Consider the following 27,914-nt stretch of genomic DNA (forward strand, 5'->3'; position numbering starts at 1 on the left):
AAAACCACAATGAGATACCACCTTACACCTGTCGGAATGGCTACCAGTAACAATTCAGGCAACAACAGATGTTGGCTAGGATGCAGAGAAAAAGGATCTCTTTTGCATTGTTGGTGGGAATGCAAGCTGGTGCAGCCACTCTGGAAAACAGTATGGAGGTTCCTCAAAAAACTAAAAATAGAACTACCTTATGACCCAGCAATTGCACTACTAGGCATTTATCCACGTGATACAGGTGTGCTGTTTTGAAGGGACACATGTACCCCCATGTTCATAGCAGCACTATCAACAATAGCCAAAGTATGGAAAGAGCCCAAATGTCCATCGATGGATGAATGGATAAAGAAAATGTGGTATATATTTACACTGGAGTATTACTCGGCAATCAAAAAGAATGAAATCTTGCCATTTGCAACTACGTGGACGGAATTGGAGGGTAGTATGCTAAGTGAAATTAGTCAGAGAAAGACAAAAATCATATGACTTCACTCATATGAGGACTTTAAGAGACAAAACAGATGAAGGGAAGGGAAGGGAAACAAAAATAATATAAAAACAGGGAGGGGGACAGAACAAAATAGATTCATAAATGTGGAGAACAAACTGAGGGTTATTGGAGGGGTTGTGGGAGGGGGGATGGGCTAAATGGGTAAGGGGCACTAAGGAATCTACTCCTGAAAGCATTGTTTCACTATATGCTAACTAATTTGGATGTAAATTTTAAAAAAGAAAAAAGAAAATTAAAAAAAAAAAGAATTGACCACTTTGCTGATTGAGCCACCCAGGTGCCCCATCTCTATCTCTTGATATAAGGAGGTGCCAGACCATACTGCAAGCACATGTGGATACAGGGAGGGGGATAATTGTGGTAAGTTTTGCATACAATCCACCATAAGCATGTACTAGCATGTTAGTAGTACATGTTTAGAACATGTAATTACAGGTGATTTTTATTTTATTCCTTATATTTTTCTATACTGACAACATCTTTTGCAATAAGCATGTATTACTTTTGTCACTGAAATCAAGTTGCTACCTCCATCTTATAATTTAGCAGAGTCTTTTAATTTATTTTGAAAGAGAGAGAGAAAGAGCAGGGAAGGAGCAGAGAGAGGGGGGGATAGAGGACTCAAAGAAGGCTCTGAGACAGACTCTGTGCTGACAGCAGAGGGCCGATGTAGGGCTCAAACTCATGAACCATGAGATCATGACCTGAGCCAAAGGTGGATGCTTAAACGATTGAGCCACCCAGGTGTCCCTCACAAAAAGTTTTAATGGCATTGCAAACTGACCCTGGTGTAACCTTGAGTTAAAAGGATGATAGAAAAATTAAAAGTATATGCAAAATATATCCTAAAACATAAAATGCATGGAGAAAGGTCTAGAAGGAATTATCAAAATGTTAATAATGGTACTGTTTAGGTGTGGGGTTATGGATATTTTTCTATTTTATTAAACTTCCTAAATTTTCTCTAATTAAAAAAAATTACTTTGATAATTAGAAAAGAAAGCATAAAAACTGGTAAATGAAACAGGTTTTTAAAATGACATTTAAAAGACTATGATGGGGCACCTGGGTGGCTCAATCGTTTAAGCGTCTGATTTCAGCTCAGGTCACCATCTCGTGGTTCATGGGTTCCAGCCCTGTATTGGGCTCTGTGCTGAGCACGAAGCCTGGAGCCTGCTTCAGATTCTGTCTCCCTCTCTCTACCCCTCCCCCACTCATGTTTTCTCTCTCTCTCTCTTTCTCTCTCTCTCTCTTTCTCTCTCTCTCTCTTTCAAATATAAATGGACATTAAAAAAAAATTAAAAGAAGGCTATGAGGTGCCTGGGTGGCTTAGTTGGTTGAGCATCTGAGTCTTGATTTCAGCTTTCAGGCTCAGTGGTCAGCACAGAGCTTAAGATTCTCTTTGTCCTTCTTCCTCCACCCTCTCTAAAATAAAACATTAAAAAAAGAAGAAGAAGAAGAAGAAGAAGAAGAAGAAGAAGAAGAAGAAGAAGAAGAAGAAGAAGACGACGACGACGGCTAAGCATTAATGTCTAAAAGACATCCTGGAACCAACAGTAACAGTGTGCCATACACTGAGAATGATTAACTTGGTTCCCTGCACTTGAAATCTAATGATAAGAAAATCATTTTTGCTGGAAAACAATGATGAATCTGTCTACTTGTACAAAAGCATTCAGAAAAATGTAGTGCAAGCTCCCCATTTTCCAACACAATTTAGTAAAACCCCTATATTTTGGAGTTGCTGGACACTGCCCAGCTGCTATGAAAGCTTCTGCTATATTGGTTTCTTATATCTACATCCAACTGATTGGGACTCCAAATGCAGGAGTGATAGATTGATATGCTCTAACCTCCAACAGCAAGGCCAGGTGAGTGTGAGAAGAGGGGCTCCTGGGACACAAATAGGAGACACTCCTTGTTCAGGCCAGCCTACACTTGCACCACCCTCGGAATGAATGTATCAACCTAGACCTGGCTGTGCCTTAGAGAACTAATCTCACTCTTCTTTACCAGAATACAAATACTCTCCAGCTATGCCTCTCGTGGTAGGGGTACTGACAGTGTCTTAGCCTCGGTTCCCCCAAAAAAACGTCTGAAGCCACTGGTATATGCCTGGGTGCTTTACTAGGGAATTCACTCCCAGGGAGCAGAAGTGAGCCTCAAATGCAGTGAGGCAGAGAAGGAGAAAGAACCAACAAGAAGAAGATCTAGCAAGATGACCTCTAATAAGTGATAACTCAAAACCATGAGATTGTGCCCCTAGAAACCACATAAATGACATCTCAGCATCATCCTGGGAGAGAAAGGGGGAAAGGGAAAAGAATTTACCCATAGGTTCCCATCTTTCATTGGCCAAATTCCTCCCTAAGAGGCATTAATTCCACCACACTGCCAGGGTACACTTGAGCAGTACTGCTCTTTAGATCCAGACAAGAACCTCTGCCCTTGTCCTGATGCTCCAGACTTGCCCTGCACACCACAAACCCTGCATACCATAAACACACACACATACACAAATATCAGAGAGCATGTTAGCCATTGGGGATCCTACCATCAGCCTTGGCACAGCACAACCTTTAACACTAAACATCTGCTACTGTGCAGACCGCGGGGGAATCTATTCACATGGCTTGCCCTATATCCTCAAAACAAAAGGCAACTGTGTCAAAATGCCATGAAAATTTGTGGGTTATCCCACTGTTGATATTGGAGGCCAACACCTTTTTGGAGTTCAGGGCAGATTTGAGAAACAGAAGTGCTTAGGTTAGAAAAAGATAAATTTGTTAACTTGTCAAATTCTTCTCAGAAAGCAGGAAGGCAACAGATCCTTCCACAGAGAAGTATTTCCCAACAGGGCCAAGCGTTCTTGTTTTTCTTTTGTGTTCCAGTTGATGGCTCTGGAGGAGTGCTTGCTTCAGCAGCACCTATAGTAAAATTGATGGCTTTGGAGGAACTGACAAATGGATGCTGTAGTCACAACAGTTGCATATGGTGGTAGAGGAACACTTAAAACATCAAACAAGCTGTTTTACTCTTAAATTTGTATTGTCTCTCAGATACTAAACGACCTTCTGCTCTGAGGCGGAATCTCTACCTTCCGCCAATAGAGAATGCGAGAGGAGGCCACGAGGCCAGAGAAGGGGGGCTTGCTTCTCCTTCCTGTTTGCTGGGTGTCCCTGTTAATATCACCTCCACAACAGTCCTGCAGCTTAGCAGCGACACCTGGTTTGTATCCAGCTTTTTGCGGTGGTCCCAGATCCAGTATCACAGCACCCACTAGCCAGGCAGGTTTTCCTGTTCAAAGGTGTCTGCCCCAGTTCTGCAGTGCCATCCTGAGAATTTCTGGTTTCATCTTTCTTTTCCCACCTCTAGGCATGGGAGCTTCTACTGATACTATCTTCAATGTCACCTTCCTGATCCCTTTTCGGTGGTTTAGTTCTCTGATACCTGTTTGGCCAATTCCTTAAGTTTTTGTTGTGAAATCAACTGGTGTGATTTGTTTTTTCCTAACTGGCCCTGACACAATAGATCTGAATGAAGCATAACAATTCTTTACAGGGCAACGAGATGGACAGTGAGTGTAGGAATTTAATTAAACTGCCAAAAACTAAAGTACAATTTTATTTGAATACTTTGAGTATAAATTTTTTCTTTTTAATTTTTTTGTTTATTTCTGAGAGAGAGAGAGAGAGAGAGAGAGAGAGTCAGAGACAGAGCATGAGATAGGGAAGGGCAGGGAGAAAGAGAGACACACAGAATCCAAAGCAGGCTCCAGGCTCTGAGCTGTCTGTACAGAGCCTGTCATGTGGCTCAAACCTACAAACGGTGAGATCATCACCTGAGCTGAAGTTGGAGGCTTAACCGAATGAGCCACCCAGGCCCCCCTAAATTTTTTACATTAATGAATTATGATATATATTGGGCCTTTTACTTATAATAAATAATCTTGAATACTTTAGAAGGAAAATTATCTTGTTTTTAAAACATAATGTATTGGTCAGGATTAGAGACAGAGACTTATTACAACAAATTGGCTCAAGTGATTGTTGAGTTTGGTAAGTTTGAAATCTGAAAGGAAGGAAGTTCCTGGGTGGGAATTGATACTGTGATCTTGAGGCAGAATTTTTTCTTGTCCCGGAAACCTTACTTTTTTGCTCAGAAGGTCTTTCAATGGGGGCAACTGGGTAGCTCAGCTGGTTGAGCTACCAACTCTTGATTTCAGCTCAGGTCACAATATCACAGTTCAAGGGATCAAGCCCTGTCAGGCTCTGTGCCGATAGCACAAAGCCTGCTTGGGATTCTTTCTCTTTCTCAAAATAAATAAACAGACATTTAAAAAAAGAAACACCCTTCAACCAAATGGATGAGACCCACTCACGTTGTGGAGAATAATCTGTACGTAAAGCTAACCAATGATAGGTGTTAACTACATCTATACCTCCACAGCAACACCTAGATTAATGTGATTGAATAACTGAGTAGTATAGCCTAGCCAAGCAGACACATAAAATTAACCATCATTTTTATACATAAAATATATAAAATAATGTGTATAAAATAAATTAAAATGTTTTATTTTTAAAATTTATATTAATTTGTATTTTTATAAATATATTTAAGGTTTGTGTTCCTTGAATATTGTTATATTTGATTTAGAAAAGAACATTACAAAAATAGAGCTTAGAAAAACTGAAAAAAAACAGACCTTCCCCCACAAAAATGTTAACCTGCTGGTTAATATTTTTCTTTCAATACACCTTTGCTGCCCCCACAGTCCCACCCCTGGCATCTGGAGATCCTGGGACATAAGTACAAATGGAGTCTACCCATATTTTCATTTTTTAATCAATAATTAAAATCTCTATTTGTTACATATTTAAAGTTGCAGAAACTTTGCTGAATTTATCATGATCATACCCAACTGAAGGCTGCTCATTTTCCTTATTTTTAAGTTTTGAAATTTTGAGCAGACCGTCTCTTTCCAAAATGGAAAATCTTGAACACCTTTGCTAAACATGCTCTAATTTGGCAATGTCCTTGAAACATGTTACAGCCAGGTGTAAAAAAATATGTTACAGCCAGGGTGTGTCAAATGGCTTTATAAAAACCTTCATAAAAACCTACTAATGTAAATGTTTTCATTTATTAATTGTTTGGGCTAATTTGGTAGACCAAATTGATGGTAGGCCAAACATGATACCTTGTTTTTAATTATTGCTGAGGTGAAGGTTTCCCAAGTGTGTATTTGAACCAACACTCTGTATTATAAGGTATAAAATTATTTATAGTTCCTGACCAAGCAATTCTATTTGTCAATTTATTCTAAAGAAATAATCCATACTAGGTATAAAAACATTTTTTCTGGAGTTAGTGTAATACTGGAAAATCAGAATGAAGTTTGATCAGTGGGGACTTACTGTTTAATTATAATAAATTTGTTTATCAAGTTTATGCAGCCCTTGAAAATGGCTGCTATATTAAGGCTAGATGCCATCATGGGGTGGCAAGGCAGGAGGAAGGGGTAGGGAGACTCATAAGAATAGAAAGTCCAAACCAAAAAGCTCAAGATACTAATTACTTGTACACTTTGAGTACACTGAGACTTTGTTTTTTAATGCATTCAAAACACCAGAAGAAAATTCATCAGAATGCTAATGGTGGTTATATTAGGGTCATAAGACCACAGCATTTTTTTCTTCTTTAACTGCCTTAAAATTTTCTATAAAGGGGATATATAACTTTTTAATTAGAAAATTTAAAAAAATTCTATATATTCCACTAAAACTCTTGAACTCATTAAAAGTCTTCATTATTCAGAGCTAAATGAAATATTCAACTTTTCACTCCTTTTGGATCACCTTGCTTCATGATTTATTGTGACAGTAGGAAACATGGGAAGAGGACTCCATCAGGTTTTCTTTCATCACCTGCAAAACATTTTTGGGTACTGGACTGCCCTGTCCTATTGTCTTAAATATCCTGCCTATTTTCCAAAAGTTAACTTTCCAATTGGGTGCTTGGTTTAAATTCCTTCCATCTCTCAAAACTTTGCCTCAACCATGGTAGCCTCTCTCTTGTGTGGATTTGCCTCTGCTTTCATTGGGTCCTTCCCTGAAGAAGGCATCTTTTCATATACTCACCAGCCATTTGTACATCTTCTTTAGAGAAATGACTATTTTTGAGTCCTTTGTTCATTTTTTAAATTGGGTAATTTGCCTTCTAATATTTGAATTGTAAGAGTTCCTTATCAATCTGGATACAAGTGCCTTATCAAATATATAATTCACAAGTATTTTTTTCCCATTCAATTGGTTGTCTTTTCACTTTCTTGATGATATCATCTTCAGCACAAAAGCTTTGCATTTGGATGAAATCCAATTTAGTCCAATGAAATCTGTTTTTTTCTTCTGTTGCACATATTTGGTGTTACATCTCAGAAGGCTTTGCCTAATCTAAATCCATGAAGATTTATTCCTACATTTTCTTCTAGTACATTCGTGTGCTCACTGACCAGGAAGCTCTCCAGAGCCTCCCAGACCTTATTGGGGTTTCATTACATAAGCATGGTAGATTAAATCACTGGCCATGTGATTGAACTTTATCTCTAGCCCCTGATCCTCTCTTTGGAGGTCAGGTGCCTGAAATTTCCAACTCTTTAATAACAAGTTTGGTCTTTACGATGATCATTCAGCATCCATCCTGAGACCAGTTAGGTACCCTCCCACCCCACATTATGTCATAAGCATAACCAAGATACTCCTATCACTCAAGAAATTCCAAAGGTTGATGAAGATGTGCACCAGGACTAGAGACAAAGACCAGATATTTTGTATTATACTATAGTTATCTAGCATACTGATAATTCGGGGATATTTTGTACTTTAAAAAAATGATTTAACTTTGTTTAACCTGGTATTTCCTCAATTTACTTGAACATGAAGACCCATATTATGGACCCTACTTCTTCCCCACACATGACACCTATAAGCACACTTGGGAAACACTCTTTGGGGAACACTACTCAAACCTTTGCTTCTCTGTGCTCCAGTGCTGCATTCCCAAAGGCTTAATGGCTGAACCAACTACACATTTTGTGGGGCCAAGTACAAAACTGGAGTGTGGAGTTTCCTGTTCAACAATTACTAGAAGCAGTATTAGCAGAGCATTAAGCAAATCATGGGGCCCTTCTGAGCACAAGGTCCTTTCAGACTTACCTCTTTATCCCCACTGCCACATCCCTAACTCAGGCTATCACTGCTCATCCAAGTCTAATTTGGCCTTCTACCAGGCACACAGCCTCTTTTAAAAAAATTTTTTTTTAACATTTTATTTATTTTTGAGACAGAGAGAGAGCGAGCATGAACAGGGGAGGGTCAGAGAAAGAGGGAAACACAGAATCCGAAACAGGCTCCAGGCTCTGAGCTGTCAGCACAGAGCCCGACGCGGGGCTCGAACCCATGGACTGTGAGATCATGACCCAAGCCATAGTCAGACACTCAACCGACTGAGCCATCCAGGCGCCCCGACACACAGCCTCTTATCTCACTCCTCCACACAGGCAGCCAGGATAATCATTCTAAAAATGTGGATCTCATCATGATCCTCCCCTCACCTTCCCTGCTTACAACATCTCAATGATATCCCTTGCTTTTGGAAAAAAGGTCTAATACCTTAACATGGCTTAAAGGCCCTTTCTGATGAAGTCCCTGCTTACTTGTAAAGTTTCAACTCATTACTCCTGTTTGTCTCCTGGTGGTGATTGTTTCTCTCTGTCTTTGTTTGATGTAAGATAGGATCCTCAGGGGGCGCCTGGGTGGCTCAGTCGGCTAAGCCTCCGACTTCGGCTCAGGTCATGACCTCGCGGTCCGTGAGTTCGAGCCCCGTGTCGGGCTCTCTGCTGACTGCTCAGAGCCTGGAGCCTGTTTCAGATTCTGTGTCTCCCTCTCTCTCTGACCCTCCCCTGTTCATTCTCTGTCTCTCTCTGTCTCAAAAATAAATAAACGTTAAAAAAAAAAAAAAAAAAGATAGGATCCTCAGGACAGAGAGCCAGACTTCATTTAAAAACAAAACAACAAAACAAAACAAAACAGGACAGGTTTCATAAGAAGGCCTCAAGGGGGGTGCCTGGGTGGCTCGGTTGGTTAAGCGTCTGACTTCGGCTCAGGGCATGATCTCACGGTCCATGAGTTCGAGCCCCGAATCGGGCACTGTGCTGACCACTCAGAACCTGGAGCCTGTTTCAGATTCTGTGTCTCCCTCTCTCTCTGCCCCTCCCCTGTTGATGCTCTGTCTCTCTCTGTCTCAAAAATAAATAAAAGTTAAAAAAAAAAAAATTAAAAAAAAAAAAAAAAAAAGAAGGCCTCAAGGGGAAAAACGGGAATAGCTTTAGAGCTGGGCCTGACCCCTCAGTGGCCAAGCACAGAAGCTGCCCATGCAGCTCATTTGCCCTCTCCTGCTGGGCCATGGGATGGGGCAGCACAGTATAGTGGCTAAAAGCAGAGTCTCTGGAACCAGACTGCCAAGATAATTAATGCTTTTCTGCCTTAGTTTCCTCCTCATCTGTAAAAATGAGAATAAAACGATCTACCTTAAACTGAGAATTAAATGAGTTAGTGTCTATAAAACACTTAAGACATTGTCTAGCAATAGGCATTATTAACAGAGTTCAGATGCACTTCTGCTTCTTCCCTCTCCTGTCAACTAACTACCAGCTATCTTTCTTGTGCTCATGCTTTCTGCCAATTTATGGCTTTGGATTATTCATGGCTTCCATGGTCTTATGGCACCTGCATATTGTTCCTCTCTGTGTGAGTTTGGCTTCCACTACAATTTTCGAACTGGTCAGCTACCTCTTGAAACTTTCCAAACTCCCCAAGATCAAGATTTTGATTGGTCCAGAAAAATCACTGCAATCCCTCTGTGACAATTACTGCAGCCAGTTGAGGCAAGAGCACCACTCTGGACTGCTCCCCTCTGTGTGGTTCAGGGAAGGAACCTCTCAGGGGGACCTGTGGGGAAAGCTAGCATTATGGGCAATGGTCTGTGCAGTACACATGTGTACTCAGTACTCAGGCTTAAAGCTCGGTGCTGTCTCTGAGTGTTTTGGTGCCTGGTCCTCTACTCCTCTAGCCAATTCGAATAATTATCTTTAAAACAAATGTTTCCCCCCTTTTATTAAAAAATACATACAGCTTAAAAAAAAAAAAGGCGCCTGGGTGGCTCAGTTGATTAAGCATCTGACTTTGGTTCAGGTAATGATCTCATGGGTTCATGAGTTCATGAGTTCAAGTCCTGCACAGAGTGAACATGAGCCCTGCTTTGGGTGAGCCCCGCTTCTCTCTCTCTCTCTCTCTCTCTCTCTCTCTCTTTTTGCCCCTTGCTCACTTGCACCCTCTGTCAATAAGTAAATAAATAAATAAATAAAAATAAACCATCATAAAATGGTAAATTTAAAAAGATTCCAACTTAAATAGCAAAGAAGTATGTCCAAATTACTGCTAACTATAGTTACTTCTGTATTTTCCATGTTTTTAAAATATCTTACATGCCCTGCATTGGGCTCTGTGCTAAAAGCACAGAGTCTGCTTGGGGATTCTCTCTCTTTCTCTACCCCTTGCACACACAAGTGCATGCATTCACACGTTCCCTCTCTCTCTTTCTCTCTCTCTCAAAATAAATAAAATAAACTTATCAAAGGGACATATGCACCCCAATGTTTAGAGCAGTGCTATCGAAAATAGCCAAAATATAGAAAGAGCCCAAATGTCCATCGACAGATAAATGGATAAAGAAGATATGGCATGTGTGTGTGTGTGTGTGTGTGTGTGTGTGTGTGTAATGGAATATTACTCAGCAATCAAAAAGAATATAATCTTGCCACTTGCAACTATGTGGATGGAACTGGAAGGTATTATGCTAAGCAAAATTAGTCAGAGAAAGACAAATATCATTAACTTCACTCACATGAGGAATTTAAGATACAAAACAGATGAACATAAGGGAAGAGAAGCAAAAATAATATAAAAACAAGGAGGGGGACAAAACATAAGAGACTCTTAAATACAACAAACTGAGGGTGGAGGGGCTGTGGGTGGGGATGGGCTAAATGGGCAAGGGGCATTAAGGAAGACACTTGTTGGGATGAGCACTGAGTGTTATACATAAGGGAAAAAATCACTGGAATCTACTCCTGAAATCATTATTGTACTACATGCTAACTAACTCAGATGTAAATTTAAAAATTAATTAATTAAAAATAAAATAAAATAAAAAACTTAAAAATATTACAAAATCAAATATCTTATTTGGTAATATGTACCTAAAGAGTAATTATGAAAAAGTCAGATAATTGTGTATACCTCTAAAAATCTCACTGAAAACATCATGTTGCATTGGAACTATCATAGGTGCAGCTGCAGTAACAGGACATACATGTGCTTCTTTCTTTTACACCATATTGACAAAATAAGATTTATTTTGTATTAAAATATATATACTAAATGTAAAAATACCCCAATATGCTATATAAAACATGAAACAGAAATGAAAGTTCATAAATTAATGCCAAATCTAAACACCTAGGGATAATTAAAAAGCATATTTAGCACTCTACTGTGTTTATTTATTTCCTGTACTTTCTGCCTGAAATCTTATCATGAAAAATCTCAAAAATATAGAAAAGTTTAAAGGATTCTCCAGAGATCACCCATATGCACACAGTTTATTTATCCATTCTTCTGTTGATGGACATTTTGGGACTTTCCATTTTTGGCTACTATGAATAAAACTGCTATAAATATTGTAGTACAACTTTCTTTGTAGACATATAATTTTATTTTGCTCTCTTAATGGTGCTCTTGATGAACAGAAGTTTTTAATTTTGATGAAATCTGATTTGTGAACTTTTTTTAATGGTTAAATCATTTGTGTCCTAGTTATAAATGTTTTACCTACCCCAATCCCATGAATATATTACCTTAAGTGTTTTTCTAGAAGTATAATAGTTTAATCTTTCACATTAGATCTATGATTTAATCTCAAATTAATTATTGTGCATGTTATAAGATGAAGCATGTTACTAGGGTCTTTTTATTCCATGTAAATATTCAATTGCTCTGACACCATTCATTGAAAAAAAGTCATCATGCAATTTTCTCACTGAATTGCATTGACGACTTTGTCGTAAATCACGTAACCATATATGCATGAGGCTCCTTCTGGACTCATTGACCTATTTGTCCTTATGCCAATAACACCACTGTCTTAATTACTCTTTTAGACTGTTTTAGATTAATTCTTGGCATCTGGTAGGTTAGTCCTTCAAATTCATTCTTCTTCAAGATTGACTATTACAGGGGCACCTGGGTGGCACAGTTGGCTAAGCGTCCAACTTCGACTCAGGTCATGATCTCACAGTTTGTGAGTTTGAGCCCTGAGTTGGGCTCTGTGCTGATAGCTCAGAGCCTGGAGACTGCTATCTGTCACTCTCCGCCTCTCAGTCACACTCCATCTCCCTCTCTCAAAAATAAATAAAACATTAAAAAAAAAAAAAAGTACCACTAGGGGTGCCTGGGTGGCTCAGTCAGTTAAGCGTCTGACTTTGGCTCAGGGCATGATCTCTCAGTTTGTGAGTTCGAGCCCCACGTTGGGCTCTGTGCCTGGAGCCTGCTCTAGATTCTGTGTCTCCCTCTCTCTCTGCCCCTCCCCTGCTCACATTCCATCTCTCTCTCTCTCTCTCTCAAAAATAAACATTAAAAAATTTTTTTTAAAAAAAGCACTGCTTTTTAACCTTAAAAAAAGATTGACTATTATAGATCTTTTACTTTTTTCACATAATTAAAAAAATTTTTTTTAAAGTTTTATTTATTTTTGAGAGAGAGAGAGACACAGAGCATGAGCAGGGGAGGTGCAGAGAGAGGGAGAGACAGAATCTGAAGCAGGCTCCAGGCTCCAAGCTGACAGCACAGAACCCAACGCAGAGCTCGAATTCAGGAACATGAGATCATGACCTGAGCCCAAGTCAGATGCTCAGCCAACTGGGCCACCAGGTGCCCCTTTTTTCACATAATTTTTAAAATCAGCTTGTAATTTTCTATTTTTAAAAAATATGCTAAGATTTTTATGGAATTGCATTAAATTTAAGATCAATTTGAGGAAACTAGACATCTTAACAATATAAAGTTTTCCAATTCCTAAAATGATATATATCTCTATTTAATTACGCCTTCAACTTCTTTTGGCAATGTTTCATAGTTTTCATTGTAGAAGTCTTTGTAGAATATCTTTGATTGACTTCATTGTGGAATAATGTGATGGCATTCTGTACTCTTATAAATGCAGTTTTAACATTTTTAGTTTCTAGTTGACTGTTGCTAATATGTAAAATATATTTCCTATTGACCTCATATGTAGGTTACTAAATTCAACTTATTATTCTAGAAATTTATCTGTAGACTCAACTGGATTTTTTAACTATAAATCAAATCATTTGTGAATAAACAAAATTTTATTTCTTCACTTTCAACTGTATGCCTTTTATTTCTTTCTATTGTTTTATTACACTGGTTAGGTTCTTCAGTACAATGTGAATAGAAGTGGTAAGAATAGATATTATTGTCTTGTTACCAGCTTAGCAGAAAAGCATTCAATACTTCACCACTAAAGTGACATTAGCTATTAATATTGTTGTTGTTTGATATGTGCTCCTTACCAAATTGATTTAGTTCCCTTCCTAGTTTTCTCTGAATGACATAAGCTTCTCTCACTTTCTTTGATTTTTTTATTTGTATCTCTTCTCTCATAAAGAAAATACTGGTCCTTAATAATGTGAATATAGTTTTTTTTTTGTTTTACTCTATGATGTAGATAAAATGGTTTCAAAATTATAGTATCAATACCAAAGTTGCTACTAAGTAAAATGCAAGATTTGCTTTTTATTTCACTCTTTTGATATATCTCCCTAAGACTCTACAGGCAGGGTCCTATCTTCTAAAGACAATTGAAATAATTCTTTCCTCTTTATGGCTGTATCACCAATTTGATATACAGTTAAATTAAACTGTTTCATTTTACTTTCAATTTTGGAGGGTTTTTTTCACGTAAACTACCATATCATCTGGGAATAAAGGTAGTTTTGCCTCTACCTTTTCAATTTTTAATCTTCTAATTGTTTTCCACTGACTGCTTGTGTAGGCTAAAGTTTCACAGAGTTAATTTGTTGTGAAGATGGTGATTATTCTTGCCTCATTCCTAAATTGAGTAAGAGTGTGCCCAGTATTTCCCCAATGATATCCTGCCTTAGAGGGAACTGTGTATATCTACTACAACTGCTCCCTCCCCTATATTCCTGTAAGTACAATCCTAAATCTGATCTTCATTATCTCTTTCTCTGCCTTGATCTTCTTCTTTGCACTTTGTCCACCCTTCATGGTTGACAAATTGTTTGAATCCCTTCTGTGATTGTGCCACTTCTGTAAAATGCAAACAACTTTGCTTGGTATGTAAGGTATTCTGCATAAGGTGTAGTTGTTACAAGTATTAATAAGACATGAATGCACTGGGATTGGGCTTTGGAGAGGGTATAGGTGTGATACAAAAGAAGAGATAAGGGAAATCAGAGTCATATATAGTTCTGTATAGCAGGAGGCATCAAATCCCCAGTGGCATGAGTTAAGACTGTGATGGTCAGAGAACAGAGGCAAAGTTAGGAATTGCAACCCTTGTTTGAGACATTAGGACCTCTTTGAAGACCTGAAGTCCTTTCTCACTGATATTAATAAAGCACAGTTATCTGGCTTCAATTTACCTTTCTTACTTCTCTCATACTATTACTCTTGACAAAGACCATCAGACTTAACTTTCTGTACCATTTTTGTACTTGGGATTTCAAATTAGGTTCATTTTGTGTCTGACACTTTAAGTTGGTCTCTGTAGCCATAAGCCAAAGACACCAAGACCCCTACAAGACTCATACACAACAAAGAGATTTAACTGTGTTCTCTACTCCAACTATTCCCTCTGCTCAATGAGCATTTCTTTAAAAAAAAAAATTCTTTAATGGTTATTTATTTTTGAGAGAAAGAGACAGAGAGCAAGTGGGGGAGGGACAGAGAGAAAGGGAGACACAGAATCCGAAGTAGGTTTCAGGCTCTGAGCTGTCAGCACAGAGCCTGACACGGGGCTCGAACCCATGAACCGTGAGATCATGACTTGAGCTGAAGTCACACACTTAACTGAGCCACCCAAATGCCCCTCAACGAGGATTTCCTGATCCCTACTCCTAGAAATAATCTCTGGCTCCTTCAAATTTACATATGACTTCACCTGTGCTCTCTTATAACACCTCAAATCCTACTTTCTGCTGTAGTTATTAAAGTACAAACTTATCCTCTCAATAAACTTCCTGAATTAACTCAGACTGATCCATTTTAGATTCCAATAACTTCTAGGATGATGTTCTGAATCATTGTAATAAATAATCATGAATAATTGTGGTTTGATCATTACAGAAAACACTGGGATCCATTCTTTTTTTGCTGTACTTCTATAAATACAACCTAAGGTTGCACTTGCTTTTTCTTATTTGTAAGTTATTAAGTAACATAAACTTAAAATCTTTTTAAGTTAAAAAAACCTTTTTAAGTTAAAAAAATCACTTTTTTTTAAGGGTACTTTTTTGATGAGGGAGAGGGGAAGGAGAAAGAGGGAGAGAGAATCCCAAGCAGACTCCATACTGTCAGTGCAGATGGCTCTGCACTGGGGCACCAGCTCATATACCGTTGGATGGTGACCTGAGCTGAAATCAAGAGTCAGATGCATAACCAACTGAACCACCCAGACACCCCAACCCTTTGCTTTAAGTTTTTTTTCAGTGCTAGGTTTCTTTTGACTTCTATTTGTGAGGCTGATCTTTAAAATTTAAGTAGACAAATTTGATCTTTTGAGATCTATCATGTAGTCTATGGAGATCTATCATGATCTATCATGTAGTCTATGGAGATCTTGATTCTATTATCCAAACTGTAATCTGTTTCTCCAGCTTTTAGTCATCTGCCTATTTGGTAAGCATCTCTTCTAGGTCTCCATAGAGGTAAATAATAAAGGTATGTACAATTCGTGAATCCTCATAAAATTATCAAAAACAAAACAAAACAAACCCCCGAACCTCTCAAAGCCAACATGGATTGATTAAGCAGATGTTTGGCCATTGTTAATAAATTAGCTAAGAATCTAACCCACATAATCCATTGTATTACTTTCCGTATCACATTTCCTGGATTCATCCAGAAGAATATCATGATTGTCTTTGTCACATGTCTATTAAACAAAAAATAACTATCAATAGCTTCCCTCTCTTCTACCAATCTTTTTTAAAAAAATTTTTTAATGTTTATTTTTCTGCAAGACAGAGCTTGAGCGGGGGAGGGGCAGAGAGAGAAGGAGACACAGAATCTGAAGCTGGCTCCAGGCTCTGAGCTGTCAGCACAGAGCCCGAAGTGGGGCTTGAACCCACAAACCATGAGATCATGACCTGAGCTGAAGCCAGAAGCTCAACCGACTGAGCCACCCAGGTGCCCCATCTACCAATAATAATAAGGAAGAACATGAGTTTACTTTGGCATGCCACACTCCTGATGAGCCCAAACTGGCGCCTACTGCCAGATAAAAGGATTCTGATTTGTTTAACAAAGGCTAGCATTCACACTCAACTGGCTCTCCCCCATCCAAGGGAAGGCGTTACTCCTGCAGGAACAATAGAATTCAGTGACTCACTCCCAGGAGAGAGGTTACTCTTCTTGACAGCTAATCACAACCTGGCAGCATGAAGGTAAAGCAAATCAAACTGACAAAAGCTATCTTCCTAGATTGCCCATTCCTGACAAATTCAGGGAGAAGAATAGAATCTCACTGCTATTGTTTCCCAGCACTTACACACAGTTCCCAGAACTTTATAACACAAGACCAACAATCAAATAAGGTTACCATCTCTATTCACTAATATAATCACCAGTTCTAACTGAGGAAAAAGTTCACTATCAACTGTGTAACATTCACTCCTAAGGGTGTTCCTAAAATACAGGTCTTTATGGTGTAGATTTTTTTTAAGTTTATTTATTTATTTTGAGAGAGAGAGACAGTGAGCATGGAGAGGCATGAGGGAGAGGGAAAGATAGAGAATTCCAAGCAGGTTCCTCACTGTCAGTGCAGAGCCTGATGTGGGGCTCGAACTTATGAACTGTGAGATCATGACCTGAGTTTATGCCATAGCTTTTGATTAAATTTTTGTCTGCCAGAAATTATTTTGGTAGAAGGTATTCAATAAATATTTGATTTCGTTTCTTGTCTTACCTAAATCTATTAGTTTTTTTGGGGGGGTGTTAAATTTCAATTTGGAAATAGATTTTGTCAGGGTGCTTGGTGCCTCGGTTGGTTAAGCGTCAGACTCTCGATTTCAGATCAGGTCATGATCTCCCGGGTTTGTGAGATTGAGCCCTGTGTGGGGTGCAAAGGCTGCTTGGGATTCTCTCTCTCTCCTCTCTCTCTCTGCCCCTTCCCCCACTCGTGTGTGCCATCTCTCTATCTCTTAAATAAAAAAATAATTTTTGTAAAAAAGGAAAGAAATAGATTTTATTCTGATTAAAAAGGTAATTTTTTTAATGTTTATTTAGGGTTTTTTTTTTTTTTGAGAGAGAGAGAGAGAGAGAGAGAGAGAGAGAGAGAGAATGGGCAGGCAACAGGGAGAGAGAGAGGGAGACACAGGATCTGAAGCAGGCTCCAGGCTCTGAGCTGTCAGCACAGAGCCTGATGCAGGGCTTGAACCCATGAACTGCGAGACCATGACCTGAGTCAAAGTCGGATGCTTAATTGACTGAGGCACCCAGGCACATCAAAAAGGTAATTTTTGAAAACATAATTATAATAGATCTGAGTTTATTTCCTGGCTCTCAGCTCTCCTTCCAGGCAGAGTTCATAATTATATTAATTAATTTGTGCATATAGGAAGAACCTTTTTTTTCAGGGCACTAGTGTATATTCCAATAAATTCCTAGAAACTAGGTTAAATTGGATTCTGTTTTCGCCATGTGTACTTTCTTAAAGGAAATATAATACAAAATAATTCTATTTAATAACAATTTTGGGGTAGGACATGAAAAGAACAAAAATAAAGTGTGTAAGTAAAACTGAGTTTCTCTTAGGACAACTTCCAATATAAAATGACATTCAACTAGTAGATCCTGGCTTAAACCTTTTCGACTTCCAAATGAAATACTTAAAAAGAAAGAAGATGACTACCAAGATCAAAACACAAAACTGATAATTAACTTAGAGGCAGAAGCAAGGGGAAAACTCCACTAAGTCAGATGGAAACTGGAAAAGTTTAATCAATTGCTCTCTTTTCCTATGCCACTGGGGAAAATAGTGGCACTCGTGGGCCAGAAATCAGGTTGTAAAGCCCTTCCGGTTGTCCTGAATGAAGAAATAAAAGACTGTTACAATGAGAAACCTTAGACAGCCAGCCTCCTGCCACATGGTTTGAGGAAGCCAGAATCTTCTCTCCTAGTCCTCCCTTCCTTCTCTTCCTAAAAACATTCAAATTCCATGATAAAAACTAGGCAGGAAGTGGGGTATATACCAGGGGTGTTGTAGTCTCCGGTGTAAACACTGCAGAAACACTGAGACAGAAAGAGCGGTGAAAATAGAGGGTCTAGCAATTATAATGTTTCACAAATTCCACCAATTAGAGGGGGATAGAGATAGTGGGGGCAGGAGAAGATACCATTTCAGGCCAGCAGAGTCTCACTAGATGAAAACTTGCAAGAGGCTGGGAATGGGCTAGGAGCTGCCCAGCAGATCTGCTACAGATCTGAGAAGGGAACATGCAAGCTAAAACCCATTGCAGTAGTGTGCTGGTAAACAGACTCTGACTGCCCCACCACTACCACCAACCCTCCTTCCATTTTGTAAGTTTTTGCCAATTTCCATGGTGTGAACATTCCGAATATAGTGGATCTCAGCTGTCAACGTCACTGAACCACAAGTTAGGAAGAAAAGCACATGACCCCAGATTGCCATAAGCTGGATCCATCACATTCCCTGGCAAGCACTAGATGTGGATGGATTTCTCTTCATTCTAGGATGAGTAAAGAGGACCCTGTCAGAAAAATGCCTTAGGACGCAGAAGGAGAAGAATGTTAACAATAGCTAGCCGGAATTGAGTGCTGGTTGTTCTAAGTACATTCTACTTTACAAGAAACATCTCTTTTAATCTTCATAGCAATTCTATGCAGTAAGAGGTACTATCTTAATTTTAAGACAACAATCTGAAGTTTCGTGAGATAAAGTAATTTTTGCCCTGCTCATGCAGCTATTAAGTGGCAGATTTGGTCTTTGGACTGCTGAACTGCAAAGCCAATGCACTTAAACTCTAAGCTAAGCACAAAGTAAACCTGCAATAAATGTTCTGATTTCTTGACTCATTATGATAAACCATTCATCTCACTTATAAATTATTGTCATTTTATACTTCTTTCTCCTTTGAATTAATGAGAGATTTATGTCCAGGACCTTTCTATTGATCTTTCCTAATTTACAGTGACAAGTGAGTGGCCTCTTGGGGGAAGATTTTTTTTTCTGAGCGAAGTGCGGTGTAGGGGTATAAGTGTGGTGGGAGATACTCAGAGAACAGGGGAACGGGGTGTCAGAATGCAACAGATAGAGAGTAGGGGCTGGGATGCATACTCCAAACGAAAGCAGTCTGTCATCTATCAATATTTCAGCGTTCTCCTAAATTCATGCCAGAGTCGTTTGCTTTGCTGTCATCAGTGTTAACAGCCATATGGATTGATTAGTCATCCAACACTCTAGTTTGATATATACAATGACCTTTATTCCATAACAACTACCTCCTCCCATAGGCACACCTGGGGATCTTTGCACGTCTATGTGCTCCACCTTTGATACACTGAATTCCAGTAAATTGCTCGCTGACTACCACCTTCTAACTCTCCCACATCTTACTCCTTCACTTGACATTTGAACTAGTCAAGCCCTCAGAGACCACCTCCTCTGTTTACCACCAACTTTCCTTCCCTTCTGTCTTCTCTCCTTTTTTAACTCAGCCTACATCCTGGGTTATATCAGTTCAATCACTGTCTCATCAGTGATCCCATCATCTTTGCCCCTTTGCCTCCCATCATCCCTAAGTGTTCATCCATCAGCCCTCTCAGCCTCTGAATGCAAGCTGTTGTGAAAATCATGCAATAAGGTTCTCTCACCTCAGCTTACTCTTCCTCACAGCCCAAAAGTCCTTCAGTAAATGCTTTGTCAGAAGTTTCTCCTATTCCTCACAGAAGCTATTTCAAACTTTTACCATATTCCTAGTCTACAGACCTCTCCTTAACTTCAGAAGACCTTGGCTGCACTTCACAAATGTGTTCCACGGGAGATGCTCCATATTCTCGGGGCATCAGGGCACTTCTGAGCACATAGTCCATAAGCCTTTTCAACAGGAACTTTAGTACCTCCTTCGTGAAGACTCCACATTCCTGCATTATCTGAAAGCCCTGGGGAATTTCACAGCTAAAAAAGTCTGCCTTCCATACCCAAGTAGAGATGGCTCTGGAGTTTGATAAGAATGCTGGCATACATATTATTGACACTAAACCCCACTGCCTCCAGCCTCCTGATGATCTTGCAGGGGCTATGTGGAATACTTAAGAGAGGGCAACTGCCCTCACATAGTATAAATCTCTTCCAAGCCTTCCTACTCTTGGTTTCTCAAAGTTACAGACCTAGAGCAGAGAAAACAGAAAAATTTATATATAAGCCCAAATCTCTGATTCAGCCTAGATCAAATTGAATTCCAGATTGTAATAGAGGTGCCATATGTTTCAATAATAGGAATCTTGGGCAGATGAGATGTTGACACAGACATTTTACAGTTTCAAAACTCTGAGCTGGGCATTGGAGCTTGCTGCAGAGATAAAGATCAAATATGGGCTTCATTAACCAATCAGATGTGTTAAGGACACTAAAAATGTAAACATTAGCCAGGTTGGGATAAAGGTCCTTTCTTGACAGATGATGTTTCTTATCATGATGAAATTGATTCCTGGCTAGGGTGTATTTAAGAAGTTCAACAGTTACATCTTGATTTTTAACTACAACAGTTTACTGTTTTATATTACCCTTAATTTTGAGACGATGATGCTTGTTTTACTTGTTTGTTTTGAGAAATTTTATTTCCTTATTGTTTGTTACAGGAAGTTCAGTTTGGATTTCTTCATCAACATTGTAACTGATCTTACCATAATTAATTCAAATGAACATTAAGGAACTGTCAGATCCTCTTGGAGGTAGGAAAAATACATGTATTTTCTTCTTTTCATGGCTGTGGTTAAAAACTAAACTGGGATTATATCAGAGTGTTTTTTTCCAGTATTGTGAAAAAACACCAACCTACAGAAAATTAAAGTGAACATTAAAATGAACCACCATGTGCCCAGCATCCAGATTCAACAATCATCAAGAAGTTGTCACAATTGTCAAAATGGCTTAAAAAGCCAATGCAAGCACACAGTGATGGATTGATGGTGGGCCCTTCTCTGTGGGCCTCTCAGAGTACACCTGTGCCAGAGAAGCATGCAGCCCTGAACCACTGCCCAGCCTCCTCACTAGTGGGCTGTGGGCACTGAAGGGGGCTGTACATTGTAAAAAAATAAAAATTAAAAAAAAAAAAATTTCAAAGCCAATACATACATTTAGCTGTATATTTAACAGTGCAAACTGGTTCCCTGAGCAGCTACCTCTCAGATCCAAGGGCACTACAGGTCAGGCATCTACTACTACACAGTGACAGAGCTATCCTCTCCCCAGGGCACACCTCAGGGTGAATATTTCTACTTTAAAATTTTTTTTTAATTTTTTTAATGTTTATTTATTTTTGAGAGAGAGAGAGAGAAAGAGAGAGAAAGAACAAGTAGGGGAGGGGCAGAGAGAGAGAGAGAGAGACAGGGACAGAATCCAAAGCAGGCTCCATGCTCTGAGCTGTGGTGGGGCTCGAATTCATGCACCAAGAGATCATGATCTTAGCTGAAGTTGGTCACCCAACCAATGAGCCACCCAGGTACCCCTAAAAAAACTTTAATGTTTATTTATTTTTGAGAGAGACAGAGACAGAGTGTGAGCAGGGGAGGGGCAGAGAGAGAGGGAGACACAGAATCTGAAGCAGGCTACAGGCTCTAAGCTGTCAGCACAGAGTCCAACGCAGGACTCGAACTTCCCAACAGTGAGATCATGACCTGAGCTGAAGTCAGACATTCAACCAACTGAGCCACCCAAGCATCCTGGATATTTCTACTTCTAATTTTAACTTTTTATTTTTATGCTTCATTAGTTATGTGGGGTTTTAAAAATTATTACATAAATAGTACACACACATTGTAATCCATCAAATGCTACATGGGAGTTTTTATTCTTTTCCTGTTTGAAAGTTCTCATGATCTTCTTACCTCTGAGGTAACTGGTTGATTTGAATCATTTAAATTTTTTTTTTTTTCTTTTCCACACAATTATGTGTAAACATATGGTGCTAGGTAGTAAGCCTTTGTCTTTTAGCTCCAGCCTCTTCCCTGCTTTATTGTGATGGTGGGATTGTAACTAGGCTTTCTGGTTTTCTGTTAGGATCCTTGTTTGTTTCCAGTTTGCTAATGGACCCCCATCATCTGGAATGCTTCTTCACTCCTGCCGCTGTCACCGTAGCCCCTGGCAGTGACTGAATAAGGCTTGCAGTTTTTTTCAACAATTGGAGAACCAGATTCATCCCACCCTCTCACTTAGAGATCTGCAAGTTCCCTTTTAGTTGTCTAGTTAGCAGACTGATACCTAGTTTATTGTTATTTTATATTTAGCTTTCTCCCTTTCATAAAACTGATATGATCTCTCTCCTCCTACTAGACAATGACACAGAAATATTCATATGTTGGAATTTTGTTCTTCTCCTTATTTACATATTTTTTTTAACAATGGGATAATGCCCATTACTTTGCAAGTTGCATTTTTTCACTTAATATTTCATGGACAATATTTCCAGGTCCGTATATATAAGTCTAACTGATTTTCTCAATAACTGCATAATATTCCAGTATATGGGCAGACTGTAATTTATCTGACCATTCTGTCAATGGATGTACAAATCAAGTCCTAATTTTTGCTATTACAAAAAAAAAATGCTTCAATAAACATTCTTGTTCATGTATCCTTCTACAATAATGCATTTGTTTCTGTTAAAAAAAAAATTACTGACAGTGGGATTGCTATGTCAAAGAATGAGGTATTTATATTTGTGTGACACCATGTATACTGAACTGAAGTGATCACACTCCTCAGTTTATGACACCTTATCATGAATTCCCCTCTGCAGCCTCCAGAAAGAACATAGCCCCTGCCAACACCTTGATTTATTCCATGAGACTCATTGTAGATTTGGGACCTGTGGAATTATTAGATAATAGATCTGGTTGTTCTGAGCTACTAAGTTTGTGGTAATTTATTATGGCAGCAATAGGAAACTAATCTGTTCTTATTAAGTTTAGGTATTAATGTTATATGTTATTTCATAAAGTAAGTTCAATAGTTTCCTACTCACCTAATCTCACTACTTAATTTTCTTTTTCTGAGTCAACTTGATAAGATAGATATTACTAAATTGTTTTCCAAAATGTGAAATTCATGTTTATCCAACAATGGGTGAAACATTTTCTACTAATTCCCATAAGGAATGGACACTACTGATTATTTAATATTTTGCCAATCACATGAGCAAAAAGTGATATGTTGTTGCTTTAATTTGCATTTCACTATCAATGAATCAGAACACTTGTTGGTTATTGGGGTTTATGATATTCTATAAGTATTTCCAAATTATTATGTTTTCATTTATTTATACTATCTTCTTGCTATAAAAAGTTTTTAAATTTGGTATGTTTACCTTTTCTGTTGCTGTTTTTGGGTTTCCAGGCTTGATTAAAGTTCCTCATGCACTTTGATGGCTCATGTAAAGTCCGACATTTTCTTACAAAATTTTATTGTTTACAATTATGTCTTTAATCCAACCAGAATTCATTTTCTGAAATATTATAAAATACAGGATTCATTTGAGTTTCTCCCCAATTGCACCAACACTATTAAATAATTCACCCTTTCCTCAGTGATTTGAATTATCACCTTTGTTATGTATCAAATTTTAACTTACACTGTACCTATTTCTTTTTTTAATGTTTATTTCTTTATTTTTAAAAACATTTTTTAAATGTTTATTTATTTTTGAGACAGAGAGAGAGACAGAGCACAAGCGGGGAGGGGCAAAGAGAGAGAGAGAGGGAGAGAGAGAGAGACAGACAGAATCCAAAGCAGGCTCCAGGCTCTGAGCTGTCAGCACAGAGCCCAACGCAGGGCTTGAACTCACCAGCTGTGAGATCATGACCTGAGCTGAAGTCGGATGCTTAACCCACTGAGCCACCCAGGCACCCCTATTTCTTTATTTTGAGAGACAGAGAGAGAGGAGCAGAGAGAAAGGGAGAGAGAGAATACCAAGCAGGCTCTGTGCTGTCTGCTCAGAGCCCAACAACAGGTTCAATCCCACAAACCATGAAATCATGACCTGAGCCAAAATCAAGAGTTAAACATTTAACCAACTGAGCTATCCAGGTGCCCCTGGATTTAAGTTTATATTAGCTTTATCATGTATTCCAGTGTTAAGTAGGCAAGTTTTTCCACACTGTTGATCCTTTTCTCTTTTAATGCTTTTCTTGTCTATTACCTTATATTTATTCTTCCATACAAATTTTAGGATCCAAATAAAAGAAAAAATTTGTATGGAATTAAATTTACAAAATAATTTTAGGAAATGTGGCATTTGATGATACATTATCTATTGAGAAAATCTTTTCATTTGTTCCATTATGTCATATTTTTAAAAATTGCCTTGTTGGATTTGATTCACTAGCATGTTATTTAAAATTTTTGAACCTGTATAAATGAAATTACTCTATTGTTCTGCTTTTTTGTCTTTGTATGACTATGCTGGATTTATAAAACTATTGTGAAGAGTTTCATATTTTTATATATTCTGGAATAGTTTGGTAAACATAGGAATTATCTGTAATTTGAATGTTAGAGGGAATTTACCTGTAACTTGACCAGACTTGTTGCTTTTTTCATTATTTGAAACCAATTTTATTATAGGGGCGCCTGGGTGGTTAAGCGTCCAACATTGGTTCAGCTCAGGTCATAATCTCACAGTATGTGAGTTTAAGCCCTGTGTCAGCAGGCTCTGTGCTGACAGCTTAGAGCCTGGAGCCTGCTTCAGATTCTGTGTCTCCCTCTCTCTGCCCCTTCCCTGCTCATGCTGTCTCTCTCAAAAACAAACATTTAAAAAAAAAACTTTAAAAAACTTAAAAAAAAAGAAAATGATTTTATTATAAAAAATTTCAAGTAGAGAAAATAGTATAATGAAGCTATGTACCTACCACCTAGCTTTGACAATTATCACAAGACTCTTCCATTCTTGTTTCATCTATCTTTCCACTTTTATTTTGCTGGAATATTTTAAAGCAAATCTCAGATTTCATATAATTTCATCTGTAAGTAGTTCACCATGTATCTCTAACAGATAAGGTGTTTTCAACACAGCCACCTCATCACACCTAAAAAAAATTCCCTGATTGTTTAAAAAATATCCTTTTACTATTGGTTTGAATCAGAATCCAAACAACATCTAGTGCATTGCATTTTTGTTGTTCTGCCTCTTGATTCTCTCTAATTTATGAAAGTTCTTTCTTATCTCCTCCCACCCTGCCCTCCCCATGACATTTATTTGTTGGAAAATCAGGTTGCTTGTCCTACAGCATATTCTAGCTCTGGATTTGGTTGATCATTTCCTTGTAATGTTACTTCATTAATTTATCTCTTCTTTGTTTATTTGTTTGTTTATTTTTGGGAGACTGAAAATTAGATAAAGTCTTGAATGTATTTAAGTTAAATAACTTTTTTGTTAAGGATTCTTCATAGATCATATGGTATACTTCATATTGTACCACGTCATGATCGCCCTTAAGGTCTGATTGTCCCACTTATAGTGATATTGAGATTGATGATTGAATTCAGGTTAGTGTCAGCCTAATCCATTCATTATACAGTTCACCATCAGCCTTTCACCTAATAGTTTTAGCAGCCATTAATAAATATTCCTAATTCAGTGAAGAAATGGGCAAAAGACATGAATAGACACTTTTCCAAAGAAGACATCCAGATGGCTAACAGACACATGAAAAGATGCTCAACATCACTGATCATCAGGGAAATACAAATCAAAACCATGACGAGATACCACCTCACACCTGTCAGAATGGCTAACAGTAACAACTCAGGCAACAACAGATGTTGGTGAGCATCCGGAGAAAAAGGCTCTCTTTTGCACTGATGGTAGGAATGCAAACTGGTGCACCCAATCTGGAAAACAGTATGGAAGTTCCTCAAAACATTAAAAATAGAACCACCCTACAACCCAGCAATTGCACTACTAGGTATTTATCCAAAGGATACAAGAGTGATGATTCGAAGGAGCACATGAACCCCAATGTTTATAGTAGCACCACTGACAATAGCTGAAGTATGGAAAAAGCCCAAAAGTCCATTGACTGACAAATGGATAAAGAAGTGCTGAATATTACTCAGCAATCAAAAGGAAAGAAATCTTGCCACTTGCAACAATGTGGATGGAACTAGGGTATATCATGCTCAGTGAAATAAGTCTGTCACAGAAAGATAAATATCATATGATTTCACTCATATGTGGAATTTAAGAAACAAAACAGAAGAAGATAGGGGGGAGGGAAACAAAAATAAGATAAAAGCAGAGAGGGAGACAAAGCATAAGAGACTCTTTTTTTTTTTTTTTTTTAATTTTTTTTCAACGTTTTTTATTTATTTTTGGGACAGAGAGAGACAGAGCATGAACGGGGGAGGGGCAGAGAGAGAGGGAGACACAGAATCGGAAACAAGCTCCAGGCTCCGAGCCATCAGCCCAGAGCCTGACGCGGGGCTCGAACTCACGGGCCGCGAGATCGTGACCTGGCTGAAGTCGGACGCTTAACCGACTGCGCCACCCAGGCGCCCCATAAGAGACTCTTAAAGAGAACAAACCGAGGGTTGCTAGCACGATGTTGGGTTGGGAGATGGGCTAAATGGGTGATGGGCATTAAGGAGGGCACTTGTTAGGATGAGCACTGGGTGTTATATATAAGTGATGAATCACTAAATTCTATCCCTGAAATCATTATTACATTATATGTTAACTCACTTGTATTTAAATGTTAAAAAAAAAATCTTTAGAGCCACTGTTTTCATTAGGATTTGCAAAAATGGTGGGTTTTTTTTCTACTATTGTTTCTGTCTTTGTTAGCTGAAATTCCTCAACAAAAAAGAATCTTTCCTTATCAACTATTTAGTTACACTGAAATGAAGCTCATATAGGAAAGGCAGGCTGGTCCTGCCTTCCCTAATATTTTCAATCATATTGGTATTTCAGGTTTTAAAAAACTTTCAGTCATTTATATATTGCTAGAAAAATTTCTAAATTTTCACTTTATTACCGTGGAATGTGCAAACCATTCTGGTATAATTCTTTTGACTTTTCTCATAGCTCCTTTTTCAAACCTAAAATGGCATGTGTATATACATATATGTATGTGTGTGCATCCGTGTCTGTGTATTACCTATGGGGTTTGTACTTTATTTATCTTTGCAAACAACCAGCATTAGATTTTATTTATCCTTCTGATTTTCCCTTCTATGAGTCACTTCTTAAGTGATTCCAAGTACACCTGTTTCACATTTAGAGTAAGGCTAGGATGAGAGGTAGTTTCTTAAGTAATTTATAATTCCAAATTACCTTACTGTTCTATTTTTCCAGTTAACACAAATTTAATCTCTGGTGTTTCATTTTACTACACAGAGGCAAGTTAGAACTCTTCAGGAAAAAATTCCTCCATTTTTTACTTCTCTAGTCAACCTACAAATTTATTTGCATTCTTGCTTCCTTTTTTTTACCATGTCCCCTCTCACCACAGTGAAAGAAGGTAATTATTCAACTAAGTACTGCATCTATCTCTCCCCCATTCCTAGAAACCTTAACTGATCAATGAATGTTTCTCAAGTGTCTTTAAATTCTATCAAATTATTTTCTTCCCTACTCTGTAAACAGGCTCAAGTGTCTCCCATCTAGGTTAAACAGACAAATATTCCCTTTTAGTTATCTCCATGTCTTTTCTTTCCATTACAGTCAGCCCACTGAAACATAATCTATGGTTTCTACCCACACTCTATCCTCTGCCCTCATTATTTC

At 38.3% G+C, this 27,914-nt stretch overlaps 1 protein-coding gene and 1 non-coding gene across 5 annotated transcripts in view; one reads left to right on the forward strand and one right to left on the reverse strand.

Moving 5' to 3' along the window:
- The window catches only part of MIER3 (MIER family member 3), a 195,526-nt gene that overhangs the window by 104,114 nt on the left and 63,498 nt on the right, over positions 1 to 27,914 (reverse strand). Inside the window, exon 2 of one of the 4 annotated variants that reach the window (XM_042939334.1) lies at positions 23,499 to 23,636. The exons of the other annotated variants lie outside the window; for them this stretch is intronic. The gene's annotated coding sequence lies outside the window, so the exon portion shown is untranslated. The remainder of the gene's footprint in view (positions 1 to 23,498; positions 23,637 to 27,914) is intronic. 4 annotated transcript variants of the gene reach the window in all.
- Positions 21,084 to 21,220, forward strand: LOC122202986. The gene has a single exon (XR_006195005.1). It is a non-coding gene; the product is annotated as a small nucleolar RNA SNORA42/SNORA80 family (small nucleolar RNA).

The sequence above is a fragment of the Panthera leo genome, chromosome A1 (genome assembly GCF_018350215.1).
Source record: "Panthera leo isolate Ple1 chromosome A1, P.leo_Ple1_pat1.1, whole genome shotgun sequence".
Taxonomy (NCBI): Eukaryota; Metazoa; Chordata; class Mammalia; order Carnivora; family Felidae; genus Panthera; species Panthera leo.